Here is a 17,594-nt window from a genome sequence, read left to right as displayed (position 1 = left end):
CACTGGCACCTATAGCAATACATCAAAATGGGATGATCAGGATTATAAAAATATTGGTGGAAATTCAAAAAGTTATGTTTTATGCAGACAATATCCTTGTAACACTGGCCAGCCATAATACGTGGATACTAGCACTGATTCACCGGATACCAGTTTCAACAGTTTTCAGGTTATTGCATGAACTGGGATAAGTGTGAGGCATTTCCCTTAACAAAAAAAACATGATAGCCTCCTTGTGAAATGCTTGTATTAGATGGAACAACAACAAGTATAAATACCTAGGAAGACAGATGAAGAGGTCTCCAGAATATGTTGAGAAATAATCTAAATCCACTCATGCTCAATGTGTCTTAAGATTTGACTAAATGTTCCAAATTACAACTGTCCCATGGGGGAAATACAGGTGACTGAGTTGAACATTGCACCACGTTTTGTTTGCCACAATCCCATTAAGAAACTTACCAATAGACACATTGAAGGAATAAAAAAATATATAACGACGTATATTTGATGAAACATCCAACTAAGACTGGCAATAGCAAAACTTCATGCATCTGCCGAATGCAGGGACATAAGGCCCTCAACCCTAGAACTTTTTTTAGCATATCAATTGCCCCAGATTAAATACCTATTAGTGACACACACATATAACCCAATTTGGGTGCACATAGATAAAGCTGTTCTTCAAACAGGAAGAGGCATGGGAGTACTGTACTCAAACAGTCCAAAAGTCTTGGAAAGGTCAAATCTCGTTACATACTCCTTTTCATACGTTTGGCAAAGAGCAAAAAGAAAACTGGCTGTATACAGGGAATCCACCAGAACGCATCTCTCTGGCATCACAGAGACATGCATATTGAGAAACCAGAAATAATATAGGAGGCGTGGGGAAATAAAGAGTTACATTCAATGGATCAGTTGATTGCTGAAGGACGGTTTAAAAACTTGGCCAAACAAAGCAAAAACGTGACCTGCCGAACACACAATTTTGGCTATACTACCGACTGACACACTGTTTGACAATAGTACTTCACCAACACTGAAATACCTACACACATGGAGGGGGATGTGGCTGGGGCTATGTGGTTTTCTACAAGACCACGTTTTCTCCCAATATCTTATGACCACAGATTGATGCTCACAACGCTTGCATATAGGCTACAAGGAAGAAGACTAGAAGGATCTATTAGACACACATGAACGTAATTTACAAAACGCAGACCCTCTGTTCAGAAGTAGGGCTACCTCCACAGCCCCGCTACTGAACAGAGGGTTTGTATTTACGCCTGCAAAGACTTGGGTGCTCTCCAGAGGGACTCACTTAGCCCCCAAAGAGTGGTTTTACTATACCACGTCGTCATTCTTCTTGATGGATTTATGACTTATACACAAAAGATCCATACTTAAGAAAATAATTCTGGAATACATTAAATCTTGGACACAGTAATCACTGTTGCCCTTTACTGTGCAAATACCACTGGAGTATTAGAACCCATTCCGTGTCGGAAATAAATAAATAAATAACTGAGAATCCATACAAAGAGATTAGAGCCTTGAAGAAGTTGCTGCGCACATCAACTAAGCGTGACGAACCACGTGTTGGCTAAGGATCTCAAGATTAAACTGAAGTGACTGTTTCAACGGAGGAACAAGAGTGTTTTTTATTATGGTCAATGAAACATAATATATACTGTTGGCGTTTGCAAGGGACTGTTGTTTTGGTTTATCAGTAGTTATCCACACAGGGGAGGAGGGTGGCTCTCCCCACCCTTTTGCACCGCAATCATAATTGTACACTAGTACATACTCACAGCGTATTTCCCAGGAGCGCCATTACCCTACACAATACACTAAGAAGTCCCACTACATATGTTAGAGATCACCTGTGCAGGGCCCCTAGCCACATACAGTCCCACCGATTAGTTTCTCTTTGGCCATCAATCGCATTACGCAGAACATGTTTGCCAGTGCGCTCCTATGGCAATTCCAAGGAGCTGCAGGTTGATTTAATTCAACCTGTAGTTTGGTCGACCTGAGGCTCAGAGTAGGCTCAGGAGAAAACAACTGGATGCTTGGGGGAGAAAAAACCCTGCCACAGTACCCCCAGAATTGATCAATTAAGCACTTTGCCTGAAATGCTTGGAACTCTTGTGGGAAGTGAAAAGATCAACATACAATGTCCTGTATCCAAAATAAATGACCCCATGTTTAAACAGAGTAAGCCCAGTAAAAACACCTAGCCACCCTAGATCAGCCACTTACAAAATAGTAAGGTAGAACAATTCTCACACTATATCACCCACTGACCTTTTTCACATCCCCGACCGCAAGGCTCTATTGACCTAGAATAATGGGGACCAAGCACCAAGCATTAGTATACTTAGCTCCACCCCATTCTCCAGCAAATATCAATATTTCTCTCTTGAGAAGGGTGAGAAAGAAATTTAGAAAACAGTTTAAAAAAACTGTGCTTTTTGGAAAGAATATCTTTGATTTAAGAGCGGCTAACATCCCTGTGGCTCACCCAGGGCTTGGGCCTGTGAAGTTCTTTCCAAAATATGAGCCACTATTTAAATCAAACACAGTGATCCCTGAAAGGCACACCTGGGTGTTGACCAAGAAAGAACAATGCACCCCCCCCACTTTACCTTCCCCCCATCCCGTCCCACCCCCCCCCCTTGGTAACCCTGGCCCGACTGTGCTCATGAGCCTCAACCATGTGTCTTCCAACCAGCACTCTAAACAAATCTTCATCAATCACGGAAGGGGCCAATGGTCATCTGTCATCAGAGTCTAACCCAAAGGGGCCCGGTGATGGCCCATGGCTAGAAGGGCCTCTAGGAAACAGACAGTGGGCACTAATGCTAATCTAACCACCCTGCCCACTGATTCGACTAAAAGGACGCTATTTAGTCTACAGCCCAATGTAACCGGTCCGACTTCTGCTACAACAGGGCCCTTATGTATGGCTAACAGTTTCAAAATGTTTTTCTGCTGAATGGCCCTGACCAGGTGGACGCTCAGTTTGTCTCAACAGATAAATTGCAACTGGGACAAGTGTTAAGCGGGCTAACATTAAACCTGTTTATAGCAGCACCCCGACCAACAATAGGCGATACCTCCAAGACAAGCCGCTCAACGGCCTTGTTCAGAATGGCATCATTACTAACACCTTTCCTGGACATATGTATCCCCCTCCAGCTGACTCCAGGCCTCCAGCTCCCCAAACTCTTAGCGCTCCAGAGCTCTCCTCGTCTATGTTAGGGAGACCTGCTCCTGTGATCGCCCTGGAACTGTTCGAGCTAGCTTCATTCCACATTATACCCTAAAGGCTCCCATGACACACTTGTGGAAGAGGTGTGACGCAGCAGCCAGGCAGCTGACTCCAGAACACTGGGGTTAACGGTTCGATTCCCCGGCACCGGCGGCAGGTGACTCAGGAAATATCTTGCTTAATCTTCCCGATGGCCCCCAGCACCTTGACTCACTTAGATGCAATTGTTCGTGCTTTACATATACCGGTATTTCATTTCAATAGAGGTAACCTTTTACAACTATTTCACCACATCCGGCCATTAAAAGCACTGACCTCTGACAACATAAAATCTGTAACATTAGCCTGAATCACTGAAAGTGGGATCTCGGAAGCCACCATAACAACATGGAAGACGGAGCTCCATACAGACATCGCACTGGGAGAATCGAGGATCTTTGAGGAGTGTGGAATTGAGTTCTTAAAGTTACACCTATCTAAATACCCTTATGTGCATCTACAAGCTGAGCAACCAAGAACAAACAAGAGCATTTTGAAAGGCACGTGGGGCGCAACCCACGACTGGCTCCCAAGAGTGAAAAAAGGTGCTAACTCCTTAAAAGTATCATACGCTCAAAATCAAAGAAGGGTAAGCTGTACCGGAAGATGTCGCGAACAAGATGACTGTGGTCAATCGATCTACCACCGCAGAGGTAGTCAAGAGCAGCATACCTAAACCATCTCTCTTCAGACTGGCATCAACATCGGAAGACAAAGACAGCGCCCAATCTTACAATAACATCCTGGATTGCGGTGGGCCTCAAGTCAACTAGGGCAAGCAAGACAGCGCTGGCCTATCTGGGCTAAAGTGACATCCTCTGTCTACAAGAGACCCAGGTGCTATGGCCTTCTGTCACACACAGAATCTATGAAGTCTTCAAGTCAGCAATGTGCTTCAATCTCTTTGGGGGGGTATATCCATTTCTATCAAATGTGTAAAATTGAGAACGCGCTACTTACACTCAATTCACCAGCCCTACGAGCAGTAATAACCACAGGTTTAACAACACCTAACAAAAAACATGATGTGCCAAAAACACTGAAATATTCTGCATTGGATGACCTTCATGACAGCCTGGAGGAGCTTATTGTGGAGTATGCTACATACAAAATGTTGCTGGTGGGGGGTTTTAACATCAGAGGTATAGGAAGAACTATTAACTGTGGTCCAAACCCCAAAAAACAGGAAAAAATAAAAGACCACCTGACAACACCTAAATGAGGCCCAAGCCCTCCAACGTTTAGAGGAATCTCAACTATTGATTGCATCTTTCTGACTGGTTCTTTAGCGAATCGCCTTGTTAACTCTGAGATTCCCATTAAGCCAGAAAGTGATCATAGCCCTTTCTCTCTTACCCTAGACCTAGCAGCTCCCACTGCAGACAAATGCATTACAATGGTGTTCTCCACTAGGGGTAGAATCAGGAAAACGTGTAAGGAGAATTAAATGGAAGCAGACAAACATCCCAATTGTAAACACTTGGCTAGGAAAGTTGTTCTCCGAGGCTAATACCTACCCCCAATTAGATATATCCCATGTCTGGGAGTGACTTATAAGTGAGCTGAGAGATTCCCTGCTAGTTGTTTGGGACTAGCAGGTGTACCCAAGGCCTGGGGGAGAAGAGGGGCCTTAACCTCATTACAACAAGATGAACCCCCCAAGACGAAGAGCACTAAGGAGGTATCTGCGTGCCCGCAAGCTCAACCCCACGCCTAAAAACTGCAGTGGCCATCATCAGTGCACAAAAGCAACCTTAAAAACTAACGTGGGAAGAAAAGAAGAACTTAGAACTAAGCCTGGGCAAAGCACTACGCTAGCGTAGTTTGCGAAGTTTGCGCTACTTCGCACTATGCAAATTGCACGTAGCACAGTACAAACACGAGTAGTGTAGCGTAGTGCAGCGGTCATTTTTTGCTTGCTCCCGGTCCTCAACGTCAAGTTGGCGACCGCGAGACAGCAAAATGACATCCCGGCGAGACTTTTTCCTCGTTCGCGATCAGCAAAATCAAGTTGCCGATCGCGAGAGTGGAAAATAAACCGCCCGGTGAGCTTCTCAACGCGGGGAGGTCAGGTTTCTCATTATGAGTGGTCGCATATGCTCACGCCCGCTCGCGATGAAAAACTACCAGTCCGCGTTGAGAAAGCTGACGCTCGAGTAGAAATCTACTCGAGCAGCAGAAAACATCCGCTTGCACATTGCAAGATGCAGTTTGCACTGATTGCACAGTGTGGACAGGTATACGGCACTGTGCAAATCAGTGCGAACAGCATTTTGCACAGTGCACTAGGCAGTTCGCGAAGTGCACTTTGCGTAGCTACACGTAGCGCTACTTCGCAAACTACGCCCAGGGTTACTTAAGACAAAAGGAATGTCTACAGATCTATCAAATGCTTCAGGACTCAAACCAAGCCTGCTTCTGAAACTATATTAAATAAAAATCATCCAATACTACAATGGAAAATGGAATCTCAGAAGAATCATGGACGAGATATGTAGAAGTGCTATATACCGATTAGTCCTCACCTGATAATGTTGACAAGTGGGAGACTGCTGACCCGAACTCAGATAACATCCAGGAATTTACCTCCCCGGACCAGATCTGAAAACTTATTAAGGCAATGAAAACGATGGTGCTCCTGGGCTTAACGGTCTGCCGGCAAGTGCATTTAAATGTGCCTCGGAGGAATGGTCAAAGTTGCTAACTGCCCTCTTCAACCACGCGTTTTTGACTGCTCAAGTCTCAGATGCATGAAAGGAGTCTATTTTATGCCCATTATTTAAGAAAGAGGACCCAACAAACCCATAAAATCAAGACCTTATAGTAGTTTTAGACTTAGAGACCAAAACATTTCCCAGAACATTACTTAAGCAGCTTGAGCCCTGGGTTGTGGACAATGATATTAGCCAGACTGGGTTCCGAGACGCATCATCAACACTGTAGCAGTACAGAAAGGCCAGTTATCACTCTTCTGCTGCTTCATCCATTATAGTGCTGCGTTTAACAGGATAGTATGTCTCACGCTATGGACAAAACCAAATGACAGGGGTGTCCCCTCGAAACTACTAAGGGCAATTATCGCCCTCTACACCGCCACGTGGGTGCAGTGAGAACAGGTCCTCATAATGCCACCTCCGCAATCACCACCTGCCCCAGATGAAGCAGGGATGTGTTCTTGTGCCCCTCCTTTATAACCTATACACAACAAATCTGGGCAAAGCATTGGAGGGTCGCTCCCTGGTTCCTCCAAGGCTATGCCAGCACAAATTGCACATCCTGCAATAAAGAGATGATATAGTGGTAAGGGACCATACCAGAGTGGGTCTACAGCGAGCCTTGAGCAACCTCCACATTTACAATGGGAAAAACCACATTATAATAAACCAGGACAAGACCAAGTTCCTGACCTTTGGTGGCTACAGAAATAAGAAACATCTCATATGACACATCGGCAGCAACAATCATTAAATCGGCCAGGAAGTACAATTATTTTTTAGGTGTCTGGATCACAGTTACTTCCAAACCTACGCAAATAGTCTCCCTGAAAAAGAAAAGTGCTGCTATCGTATACAGTGTCAAATGACTTAACATGAAATTAAATAGTGCCTCTGCAGTTCCCATACTTAGGATTATGAAGGAGACTCTCCTCCATGCGCTGCAAAATGGCCATCAGGTTTTCCTTGGGGCATGTGCCCTCAGCCTGGAACAAGCCCTGTGTACAGGTTTAAAAACAAATACCAACTGCCCCATTACATTCGCTGAGCAAGACTCCGACTGGAATTCGGGTTGCCGAGACAATCTCTAGTCTGTGAGTCAGATGCACTGAAATACTATATCCGGGTCCTGAAAGCACCTGGCAACTGGCTTAATGCTTACCTGAAAAATGTATTTGAGACCCCGGGCAATTCCTAGCACCAGCATATACAAAAAGCCATCACATCCTTGCACATTGAGGAATCGGCCTTAAAATCAGATGATATCTCCTATGTGGCCTTGAAAGAGGTAATTAACAGGTGTTAGAAATGCGGGTCTCTAGTTGGCACTGGCTGGCGCCACTGTCCAAATAGGGACCCTTCCTCCTAAGTCAGGGCAAGTGGGTCACCCCTTTCGATAACCCCTGGTCAACCCTGTGGTAACGTAGCACAAGCAGTTCGCCCTATTGCAGAGGCAGTGTGTGAAGAGTTTATGACCATGTACAATAAGGCAGCAATGACACCACAAAAGGACACAACTCTGGTAGGTATAGAAAAATAATATCTTCATCTAACAGTTTTAACTCAACTCTCAAAGCGTATCAACAATGACAATGCACGTCAACCGGTAGGGACTCAACGAAATAACAATGTCTCAACCAAATCCCAACACTGATTGAGTTCAGGGACGGGACCTACGCGGCCCGTTGCGCACCAGATACCTGTTGTTGAAAGGGGGGGACAGCACACAGCTTCTGAATGCAGCGGAGACAGTGACAGCCGGACTCCCAGGGACCACAATACGGGGCGGCAGAGGTTCGCAGCGTGCATCCACACTGAATCGGGCACTAGGGGACGGGCGGGTTCTCGGCAGTAGCAGCACGCAGCTGTGGCGGCCCGGATTGGGGAATGCAAGGACTCTCGTTGTGTTGCTCCGTGGTGGATGTACAGCGGCAGCCGCTCTCTCTTGGCTGCGGCAGCCCACAGGACAATTCCGGGGGGTGCAAAGTTGTCAAGGGTACGGGCACTCAGCGGCTACAGCTCTCTCTCTCAGCTACGGCGGCCTGCGGGACAATTCCAAGGGGGGATGCAAACTAGTCAAAGGTGTCAAGGGTGTGGGTGCTCAAGGGCCACAGCTTTCTCGCAGCTGCGGCAGGCCACTCAAAAAAGCACGATGATGCACAGTAACACAGGGTGGTGGCGAGGCAGAGGCTACAGCTCTCCTCTGGCAGCGGCAGCCCACGGGACAGCTCATGGGGGAGCACAGTGACCAGGGGTGTGGGCACTCCGCGTCTAAACTCTCCTCCGGCTGCGGCGGCCCACGGGACCACTCACAGTGGTGCACAGTAGCGGAAGGTGAGGTCCCTCAGCAGCTACCGCTCGCTCTCGACTGTGGTGGCCCATGGGACAAATCACGATGGTGCACAAGAGCAAAAGGTGTGGGCACTCAGCGGCTGCAGCTCTTCTCTCGGCTGCATCGGCCCACAGGACAAATGACGATGGTGCACAGTAGCAAAAGGTGTGGGCACTCAGTGGCTACAGCTCTCTCTCGGCTGTGGCGGCCCACGGGACAAATCACGATGGTGTACAGTAGCAAAAGGTGTGGGCACTCAGCGGCTACAGCTCTCTTGGCTGCGGCGGCCCACGGGACAAATCACGATGGTGCACAGTAGCAAAAGGTGTGGGCACTCAGCGGCTTCAGTTCTCCCTCTGCTGCGGCGGCCCACGCGACATATCAAGATGGTACAGGTACAGACGGCCCTCAGCAGTGACAGCTCTCCCTCAGCTGCAGCGGCCCACACGCATCCTGCGGAAGGTTGGATGGTGCCGATATAGGCGGGAACTCAGCGGCAGCGGCTCTCGTCTTAGCTGCTGCATCACTCAGCGGCAGCGGCTCTCGTCTTAGCTGCCGCATCCCGCGCAGGTTCAGCAAAGAAAGGTTCAAAGGTTCAGAGTTAGGCGGGCGCTCAGCAGCGGCAGTTCCCTCGGAGCTGCAGCGGCCCGCACAGGTTCAACAAACGTTTCAGAAGAAGCCCAGTCCGCGGCCCTTATAGTAGACCTAGAGGCTCCGGATTAATCGACGGGGGCCTCACCTGCAAGTGGAACTACCAGCACAGGAATTCCAACAGCCGACTGGGTGAAGTCTAATGTCCCTGAGACTTCGGCAGGAGGCTCCCTCGATTTGGGCCCTGGGTAGTTTCTTCGGCAAGATGGGTTAAAGTTCCAAAGTCCTTTTCTCCGTTTACTCGGACAGAGTTTCGTCTTGACATCCAGAAGGAACACCCTTGGCCAAAGTTCCAGCACAGCATGTTATACCTAACAAGTCTTTGTTCTCTAAGGTTGAATATCACTGACTCCAGTCAGAACCAGATCAGTGGGGTCGGGGAGCACTTGGTTTACCAGGCGCCATCCTGCCCTTTCAGATGGAGAGGGTCTGCTATCAGACACCCAGTGGGAGATGGAGCCATCATTCACCTTGCCAGGCTCTACCCTGCTTGGATCAAAGAGTCACCCCTCCCCAAGCTTGGAATACCAATCCCGTTCTCCAGCCAGGTCTGACCCAGCTGGCCCTGCTGCTCCAAAACCAGACGGCCAATATGCATACTCGCAACAGCCCGCAGTAAAGCTTTAAACAAGAAACTACTGCGTTTTTAGGAAAGGCATTTCACAACATACAACACCGAAATGATCCTCACTAAAAGGTGGCAACTACCCGACTTCAGGGAAGGCTTTCACAACATCTAATACCGAACCGGTCCTCACTAAAAGGTGGCCCTTGCCGGCCTGATTATAGCCATATTAAACTCGTAGTCCCTATCGGGTTCCTAGGCCCAGATAGGGTGATAGATAGCAGTCCTTAACAAAACAGGCTATACTAATGGAAGCTTCAGAGTTATCCTAATTCACATAGTCATTTATTCAGTTTAGTTTGATAACTTTATTTCGGTCGTTGACCATAAAAGTGCAGATAAAATACATACAAGCACAATGATAAAATCCATTGATAACTTACTGTTTAATAACTTTTTAAACTGTTTTATCAAAAAGTGTACCGATACCCCAGTTACTTCCTCTTAACAAAAGTAGTCATTTATATACATGGAGCATTCGCGCTGTGGCACGGAGTAGCAGTGGCACGGCGCCCAGAACATCTATATCCAGCCAACATTCAAGACAGGAAGAGTATCAGGGGAAGGGAGACCTATGCCAATGATGCTAGGTCTAACAACAGGCAACTTAAACTAATCTCGAATAATCAGGACATATCCTTTAGAGAGACCTCCAATACCCTTCCCCCTAAATAACTCATACCTGGAAGGGAAACCGCCACCATATTTACTAGAAGCCACCAACAGAGAGAGGTGTAGAGAAATCCTGTGCCAACTAGGCTTACTAGCAACCAATTTTGTATTCAGCAGGGCGTCAGAGGGGCGTGTACGTTATGCAACTACAGGCCGGAATCATGGCTGCATCTCCTGTGCGGTTGTCCCAAGTTGGATCCCTCCAGGAGGACTCTCCTGAAGCTAGTTTAACTGACTCACGCTGTTTGTACCTGTCTGGAGGCCTCATTGTTATGTTTTACCCACAAGCCGAATAGAGGTGCGGGAAATTTTTCAAGGAACTTAGAACCCATATTTGACCGTGTCATATTCCATCTTTCCAAAAACTGATAACAGACTATCACACAGGGATAACCTGATTCGCAACAACAGTCCAGTCAAGGGGTTCTTGGACCAACTGAGCAAAGAGGTGGGAGATGGAGAAATAACATCATGATGATTATTCGAGTAGCCTGTTTTGTAAAACAATACCTTTGTTAGTTTCAGGTTATTGTTGGGGTGACCAACCGTCTGTAATTTTCACAGACGGTCCGTGAATTTACCAAAATGTCCATTGGCCGTGAAGGAAGTTTCAATGGGCGGCATGTGTCTGTAATTTAGCCTTGGTGTTAAAGAACAAGTATTCCGAAGTTGAGATGGCCCAGCAGAAGGAAGGGGGTCTCCTGTGGGGTGATTCAGAGGGCGGGGCAACCAGGGGGCCGGGCTGCTTCAAAGAAATGGAAATGCGGGCAAGTATTTAATCTGCGCATGTACAGGCTGCTTGAATGCGAAATGGGTGTTAATTGCTAGAGTTCACGTTAGGCTGCTTGAAGTGAACGATTTCCCGTTTCTGCTGTAACTGGAAATGGGGATGTTAAAAATGGGATCTCTGGTTGGCTAAGGCTTGCGCCAAAGCCAGGCAGAGACCACCACTCTAGTCAGGGCAAGGAAGTTACACGCCAAAGATAACCCCTGCTCACCCCCTTGGTAGCTTGACACGAGCAGTCAGGCTTATCCCGGAGGCCATGAGCAAAGCGTTTGCGCACGCACACAGCAACAACATCCCAGGCACACCACAAAGCAACTCCACACAAGGTTATATCAAAAATAGCCTTTGTATTCTAATAACACATTAGAATAGTAATCACATAATATACATCGTGCCACCTGGCACTAGATCATATTTACAAGGGATTATTTACACCTGGCAGGGCCCACTGTCAGAACCATCACAAAGTGAACTTAGTACAAGTAAGACATATCATAAATGTACAACCAGTAATTACTGGCAACCACTGTACTCAGCATCAGCCTGTAACAAACCACATTATGCACAGTATCACATTAGGCGCCAAATCCATTGTACGCCAACCTAATCAGTATAACATCTTAGACCCTAACCTCATAAGCATCACTCACATTAGGGGTATTCTCCTAGTAGGAAAAAACCTCACTGGCTTAAACACATTACGCACATAATCTCATCCCCAAAAGCATTTAGAGGCATGAATCATTGTAACGCATCACATTTCCTAATATCGCATAAATCACTGACCACCTGGTCAACTGGCCTTCTCAAAAGGGGCTCAAATGCCCTGTGTACAGAATGTCAGGGCTGCTGCCAATGCAGCATAGTTCGAACGTGCTCCATTGCAACTCCCTCTTATCTCTCACAATGCCCCCAAAGAACTGTGGCCTAAACGTAGCAGCTGCCCACTACTTGCTGGGCAGCTGTGCAGCAAACAAGGCCGGGAACCACTGCGCCTCTTCTGTCCCCCTAGAGACTCTGCAATTCAAAATGCAAACCGTTGCAGCTGCCCACGCTGGCGCGGCGCAGCTGGGATCAAACAAATAGGCCCTGGCACAACTGTGCCCTCGGGGCTTCACTGTGGCTCTCCACACGAAATCACCCCCTTGGTGCAGCTGCCCATGGGATGAACAAAGCTATGGGGCCCGGTCACCTCTGTGCCCTCAGGTTGGAGCAGCCCGCAACGACGGGTCCGCTCATAGCCATTAGGTACTGGCACCTCTGTGCCTCAGGGGAATATCTCTGGGGGTAGGCACTGATCGCGTGCCTTGACTCACACCCCCTCCCCACCTCGTTCCACTCACCGGACTCGCTTTCTTCGCCTGGCCACAATGCGGCTACCCGCGGGGCTTCCTCTTCACCACTGGAGCCCCGCCTGGGATGTCGCTTGGTCGCGGCCTGCTCCGGCCGCATCTCCCCTTCACTTGGGCTGCCATTGGCGGCCACCGCAGCCTTCATCTTCGCAGGCTCTGCCTCTTCACCTGGGCCCCCTCCTGGGACCCGGGACTTTACTGCGCACAGGCAGGGCTCTCACCAGCATATGGAGCCCTGCTCGACTCGAAGCCGCCATGTTTGTTGCTTTCCTGCTTCCGTCCGAAAAAGGCCCCGTCCACAACCAAGTGGTCCGCAGATCGGGATGGAGGTCTTTCCTCCCTTCTCTCGGCGGCAACGAGGGGTGGGCTCCCTCATACTTGAAAAATATAATGCGGGGTGGGCTCCCGCTAATCCATGAAAGCAAAAAGGCTGGGTGGGCACCCGCCGCCGTGGGTATCAAGGGGGAATCCCTCATGCCAGGATTCCCTCCATCAAAATGAGCAGCTCAGCGCTGCAGGGCCCTCAGGCTCCTTCTCAAGGGGAAGAATATGTAGCGCTCACCAGGCGCTAGATGCCACAAGAGTCCTGGAAGTCCTTAGGGATAAAGGGGCAATGCAGGGCCCAGGGAGGCAAGCCCTCCTGGCAGCCCCCCTGGGCCCCAGAAGGATCGGCACCAAAGTACAGAACTGAACAACATCATGGGGTCTCAGCCTTTGTCTAAAGTGCAGGGCATGGGGAACCATTTGCAACTGGTTTAGGGGGAGATTTGGAGCACTTGTTTTGGAAGCTCCACTTCCCCTTTGTCAGGTGAGGGCTTGCCATCAGACACACCACAGGGGGGCGGAGACAGCATTCACTAGGGCAGACACCATCCTATTCAGAGTCAGGGGATTACCCCTCCCACCACTCTTACTCCAGACGTCCCATTCAGCTTAGCGCTGATTCACCCTGCCCCTCCTGGAGCCACCCACACCTCTCAGCTCCTGTCACTCACAAGCCAGACATGCAATTCACATCAGGCAGGCAGACACATAGCACACAAAAATGCCAACTTCTATAAGTGGCATTTCTCCACCAGTCACCATAAATCTGCGCACACCATTGCGCAGCATTTATCCTCACGAGTTCATACATACTAAACTCGACCCTGCAACCCTCTTATACCAGGAATTACCATGGATACACTTATCCCCCATGCATTCCTATGGGAGGGCAGGCCCATCTCACCACACGTACACAGAGAGCACACGCACTTTACACTGGACCACAGTGCTAAAGAGCCCAGAGGCCTAAAACCACTACCACCATGTCAGAGCTTAAGGCAAAAAGTTCAGGGGTGAACCTGCCAAAAAGGTTCAAGTCCAACAGGGGAGCTCACCTCGAAATGTTTGCCAAGTTGGCTTACTCACTGCCCATGCCCCCCTCCCCCACCTTCATTCATCTGTCTGACTTGCTTCTTGTGGCTATCTTGAGTTTCTCGGTTTGGATGTCCTACTTTTAGATGAGGCAATGCAGTGATATGTTGTGAACGTGAATGTGAGAACTCATGCTATCACACAGATGTTTTATACTAAGGCAAGCAAAAAAAAGCTCCACTGTTTTGAAAGCAAGTCACAAGCATAACAGATTAGGACATATACACAATTTTGAAACATTTGAGATGCTATCGGTTTACAGAAGGGCTGCTTTCTTTACATATTTAGTTCTGCATCTAAAAAGGTAATGCAAAAAATGTTTCACCATCAAGTGCCATTTCTCTACCGGATGATCCAATATATTGGTCTGCCCCATGAGCTGCATATACATTTTATAGTTTGATGCCATTTCACAATTGCATGTAAAACTACTGTTAACATTTGCTTCTTGTATTAATCTTTGCCCAAGTTGGCCCATCACTGAAAGTTTCAGCAAATTCCACTGGCCAAATTAGCTTCAAGATGAAGGTAGTAGATCAGCGCAGTATCTCCGCAATTAGGATGAAAGAGAGCAAACAAAAGGCCTGATTTACTGGAGTACTGTAGGTGGAATTCCTTGGGGAAATGGTGCACGGTCGGTTGTAAGAAGATGTTTGTAAAAGTTTATTTGCAAAATATTAAGGAGGATCCTTTTATCAATTGTTTTATTTTTTATAACCACCGTTGCCTAAAAATTGCTAAAAGCTTTGCCATTACCTAAGCCTTCATCGTTCTTAAAGCATATGAAATACCACAAAAAGACCTGCACAGTTGCTCAAAGCTGGGCGCATACCGAAAAACGTGCATTGCCCGGTGTCTCAACCTAATTAAAACTTATTTTGACTTGTACTTATGTTGGTTGACTATTTACTTACTTGTACACTATTGCGCTACCTCCTCTGATGTGTCTATAAAACATACATTTTGTTGGCAATTTTTGTCCTGAATTTTGACCTTCTCTTCTGAATTTTTGTCCTGAATTTTTACACTCACCGTCCTGAATTTGCACCCATGTCGCTTGGTCATCCTAGTTATTGTGCCCTCCACTTTCTTTCACTACCCCTAAATCATACTGGCCCGGGGTGGTTTATGGTTCTTGTATGTTTTGAAAACATCTCTAACTCTCGCACCCCTTTTATATGTTATTGCCTTTTTACTGATGGGGGGGATTCGGGAGAGGCTCTTTAAACTTTGCCTCCTATTGATTTTTGTGTCATGCTAGGGTGTTAGTTCCTGAGGGGATACTTTTTTTTTTTAACGGTATGAAGCGTTTTGTTATTTACACACTTTAACAGTCTCGCCGGTTCTTGCGGCTTTTCCCGTCTTTTTCCTCAATACATTTTCCCACACTATATTATGCACTTTGTCGTTGCCCCTTTGCCTGTATATGCACTGTAGCCTAAGAGGCCTACAAAAACTAATGTTAATGTAATATCTAAATATGGCTTTTCATTTTAGCACATGGATATGTTTTATTACTGTACGGTTACAAATTATGGTGTCATTTCTTAACTAAACAATAGATATTGACGATACTAGTACGAGTTCAGTGTTGTAAACGTGGACAAACGAGATTGTTATTATGTGGAATGTTTAGCTTTTAAAGTTCCTTGCTTTACTTTCTTCTTACCTATTATTGATTTTTATATTGCTTCCATCGACAGTTCATTACTGTTCATGTAGCTCTTGGTTGTATGCTAAATAATATCTTTTTTTATGGGTTTTGAGTTATTCCACACTGTACAGACAAGATTAAGTTGGAGACCAAGAATGGTAACAGCCTAAGACATTTCGGTCAAGACATTGTTTTGAAGACATACAGGCCGCACACTTATCTGAGTACCCAATTGTCGACTGTGCCCTTCTATTGTCAAAATGCAATAAAGAATGAGAACACAAAAAAGATGGAAAACAATTATTAAGTGGCTACAAAACACCTGCGATACACCGAGCCAGTTCTGGCTTTCAAATAAACTACATTTTGTTTTGAAGGACACTGGTCTAGCAGGTAGCATACTGCATCTCAAAATATAATACCGTCAGCCAGTTATAAATATCAAACAATAGGCAAATAATGAGTAAATATAAAATAAACGATCACAGCCCCATGATAAAGGAAAAAAGACATGACATTGGGGTCTGAAACACAGACTGACAGGCATCCTTAACCTTTACACCCTCAGCACTTTGCATTATGACACCTGCAGTTTAGCTTTGGAGCTCAATGCGTGATGTCGAAATTTTCAGCTTGAGAAATGCTGCTGGTTTAAAAGCCGGGACTGACCGATGCTGTCATTCATAGCATGGCGTCATTAAAGACATGGTGTCACTTGGCAGGAAGAACTAGCTTTATTGGGCATAGTAACAAAGTACACTTAAAATTCGGGACATATGTAGTTTAAAGGACAGTACTGCCGACGTTGGAACTGGGAAACCAGATTCCAGTCTCGACGTACGGTCAAAGTCCTGTGATTCTGCGCAAATCACGTGCTTAAAAAATTAATCTGGACTTTTGTCATATTATCTGGTGCATGTGTAAAGTGCTGAACGACCTTGGGACAAGTGCGACCTATAAAAAACCTCAAAAACAACCAGCAAACCGGAGTGAAGAACACATTATTACATGTAACAGCGTGCGGGGGCATACACCCGATTGTTATCCCAAGTCATTTTGACACCTTCATGGGCTACGGGACTGTCCTTACAGCAGACAGGACTTTATGTGCTGGAGTTTTAAATCCAGTGCTTAGAATGATTAAAAGATGAACAGCATTACCCAGAACGAAAAGTCGGATGAGTCAAAAGGCCTGAATTCGCTTAATGTTTAACAGAGGACTTATTGGCAACCAGGATTTAGGTTCCAAAACCAAATATAAACCAGCAGAATACGTGACAAATTACAGATAAAACCAAAGACAATGCTGTACAGTAGGTGACTACGGTTGAAGGAACTATCCCTACAGCATGCACAACACGACGGGGCCACGCGAAAGTGGAAATAAAACCTATTTGACAGCAAGTCCGACGCACAAGTCATCCAAGCGACCTCTTCCCTGACCCCTCTCCCGCCTGTCACATAACCCACAGGAGCAGATCTGCTGGCCAAATCCTGCCCCTCCCACTCACACACCCTCCGCAACCGGTTAAGCCTCGCACCCCCTAAATCTCCTCCCCCCTCCTCCTCACCGCATCCTCCTCCCGGCTCCGGTTCCACTGCACACACAGGAAGCGGAAGCACCACCTGGCAGGAAGTACCGCCTCCAGGCCTTACTGTTGCTTGGTTACGACGCCGCACAGTCCCTGTCCTCCAATCGGCTCCTTCGTGCCCTGCTCCGTCCCCGCCTCGGTTGCACTGACAGATCGGCGCTGTTGCTCCTGGACACATATTTTAACCCGCCCCAACCTCTGTGTTCATCCTGCGGTCACGTGACTCTCCCCGAGCTCCCGGGCTCTAATTATATCCCTGGGTCACCAAGGAGACCCGCGGAGGGCGAGGGTTAGCGGGGATGGATGAGAAGGGGGTACTGGCCTGGGCTTGATAAACTGTTATTGGGATTGTGTGAGTGACCACAGGGGTGATGGATGGGAGATAGTGAGGGATGATGAAATGGATTTAGGAAAATGAGGGTTAATGTGAGTGAAAAGTAAGAGGTGTAGTGGTGGGGCAGAGGATAGGCAGGGGTGTAAGCAGAC

General features: G+C 47.2%; 1 protein-coding gene across 1 annotated transcript in view; it reads right to left on the bottom strand.

The window, feature by feature from the left end:
* Positions 1 to 17,217, bottom strand: part of DNAJC16 (DnaJ heat shock protein family (Hsp40) member C16) — a 221,859-nt gene extending 204,642 nt beyond the window's left edge. The window contains exon 1 of the mRNA XM_078642994.1: positions 17,088 to 17,217. The gene's annotated coding sequence lies outside the window, so the exon portion shown is untranslated. The remainder of the gene's footprint in view (positions 1 to 17,087) is intronic.
* Between the last annotated feature and the right edge of the window lie 377 nt (positions 17,218 to 17,594).

This window comes from Lissotriton helveticus, chromosome 5_1 (genome assembly GCF_964261635.1).
Source record: "Lissotriton helveticus chromosome 5_1, aLisHel1.1, whole genome shotgun sequence".
In the NCBI taxonomy this organism is placed as follows: domain Eukaryota; kingdom Metazoa; phylum Chordata; class Amphibia; order Caudata; family Salamandridae; genus Lissotriton; species Lissotriton helveticus.
Note: the sequence above shows the minus strand (reverse complement) of the source record. Positions and strands in the feature narration are given on the sequence as shown.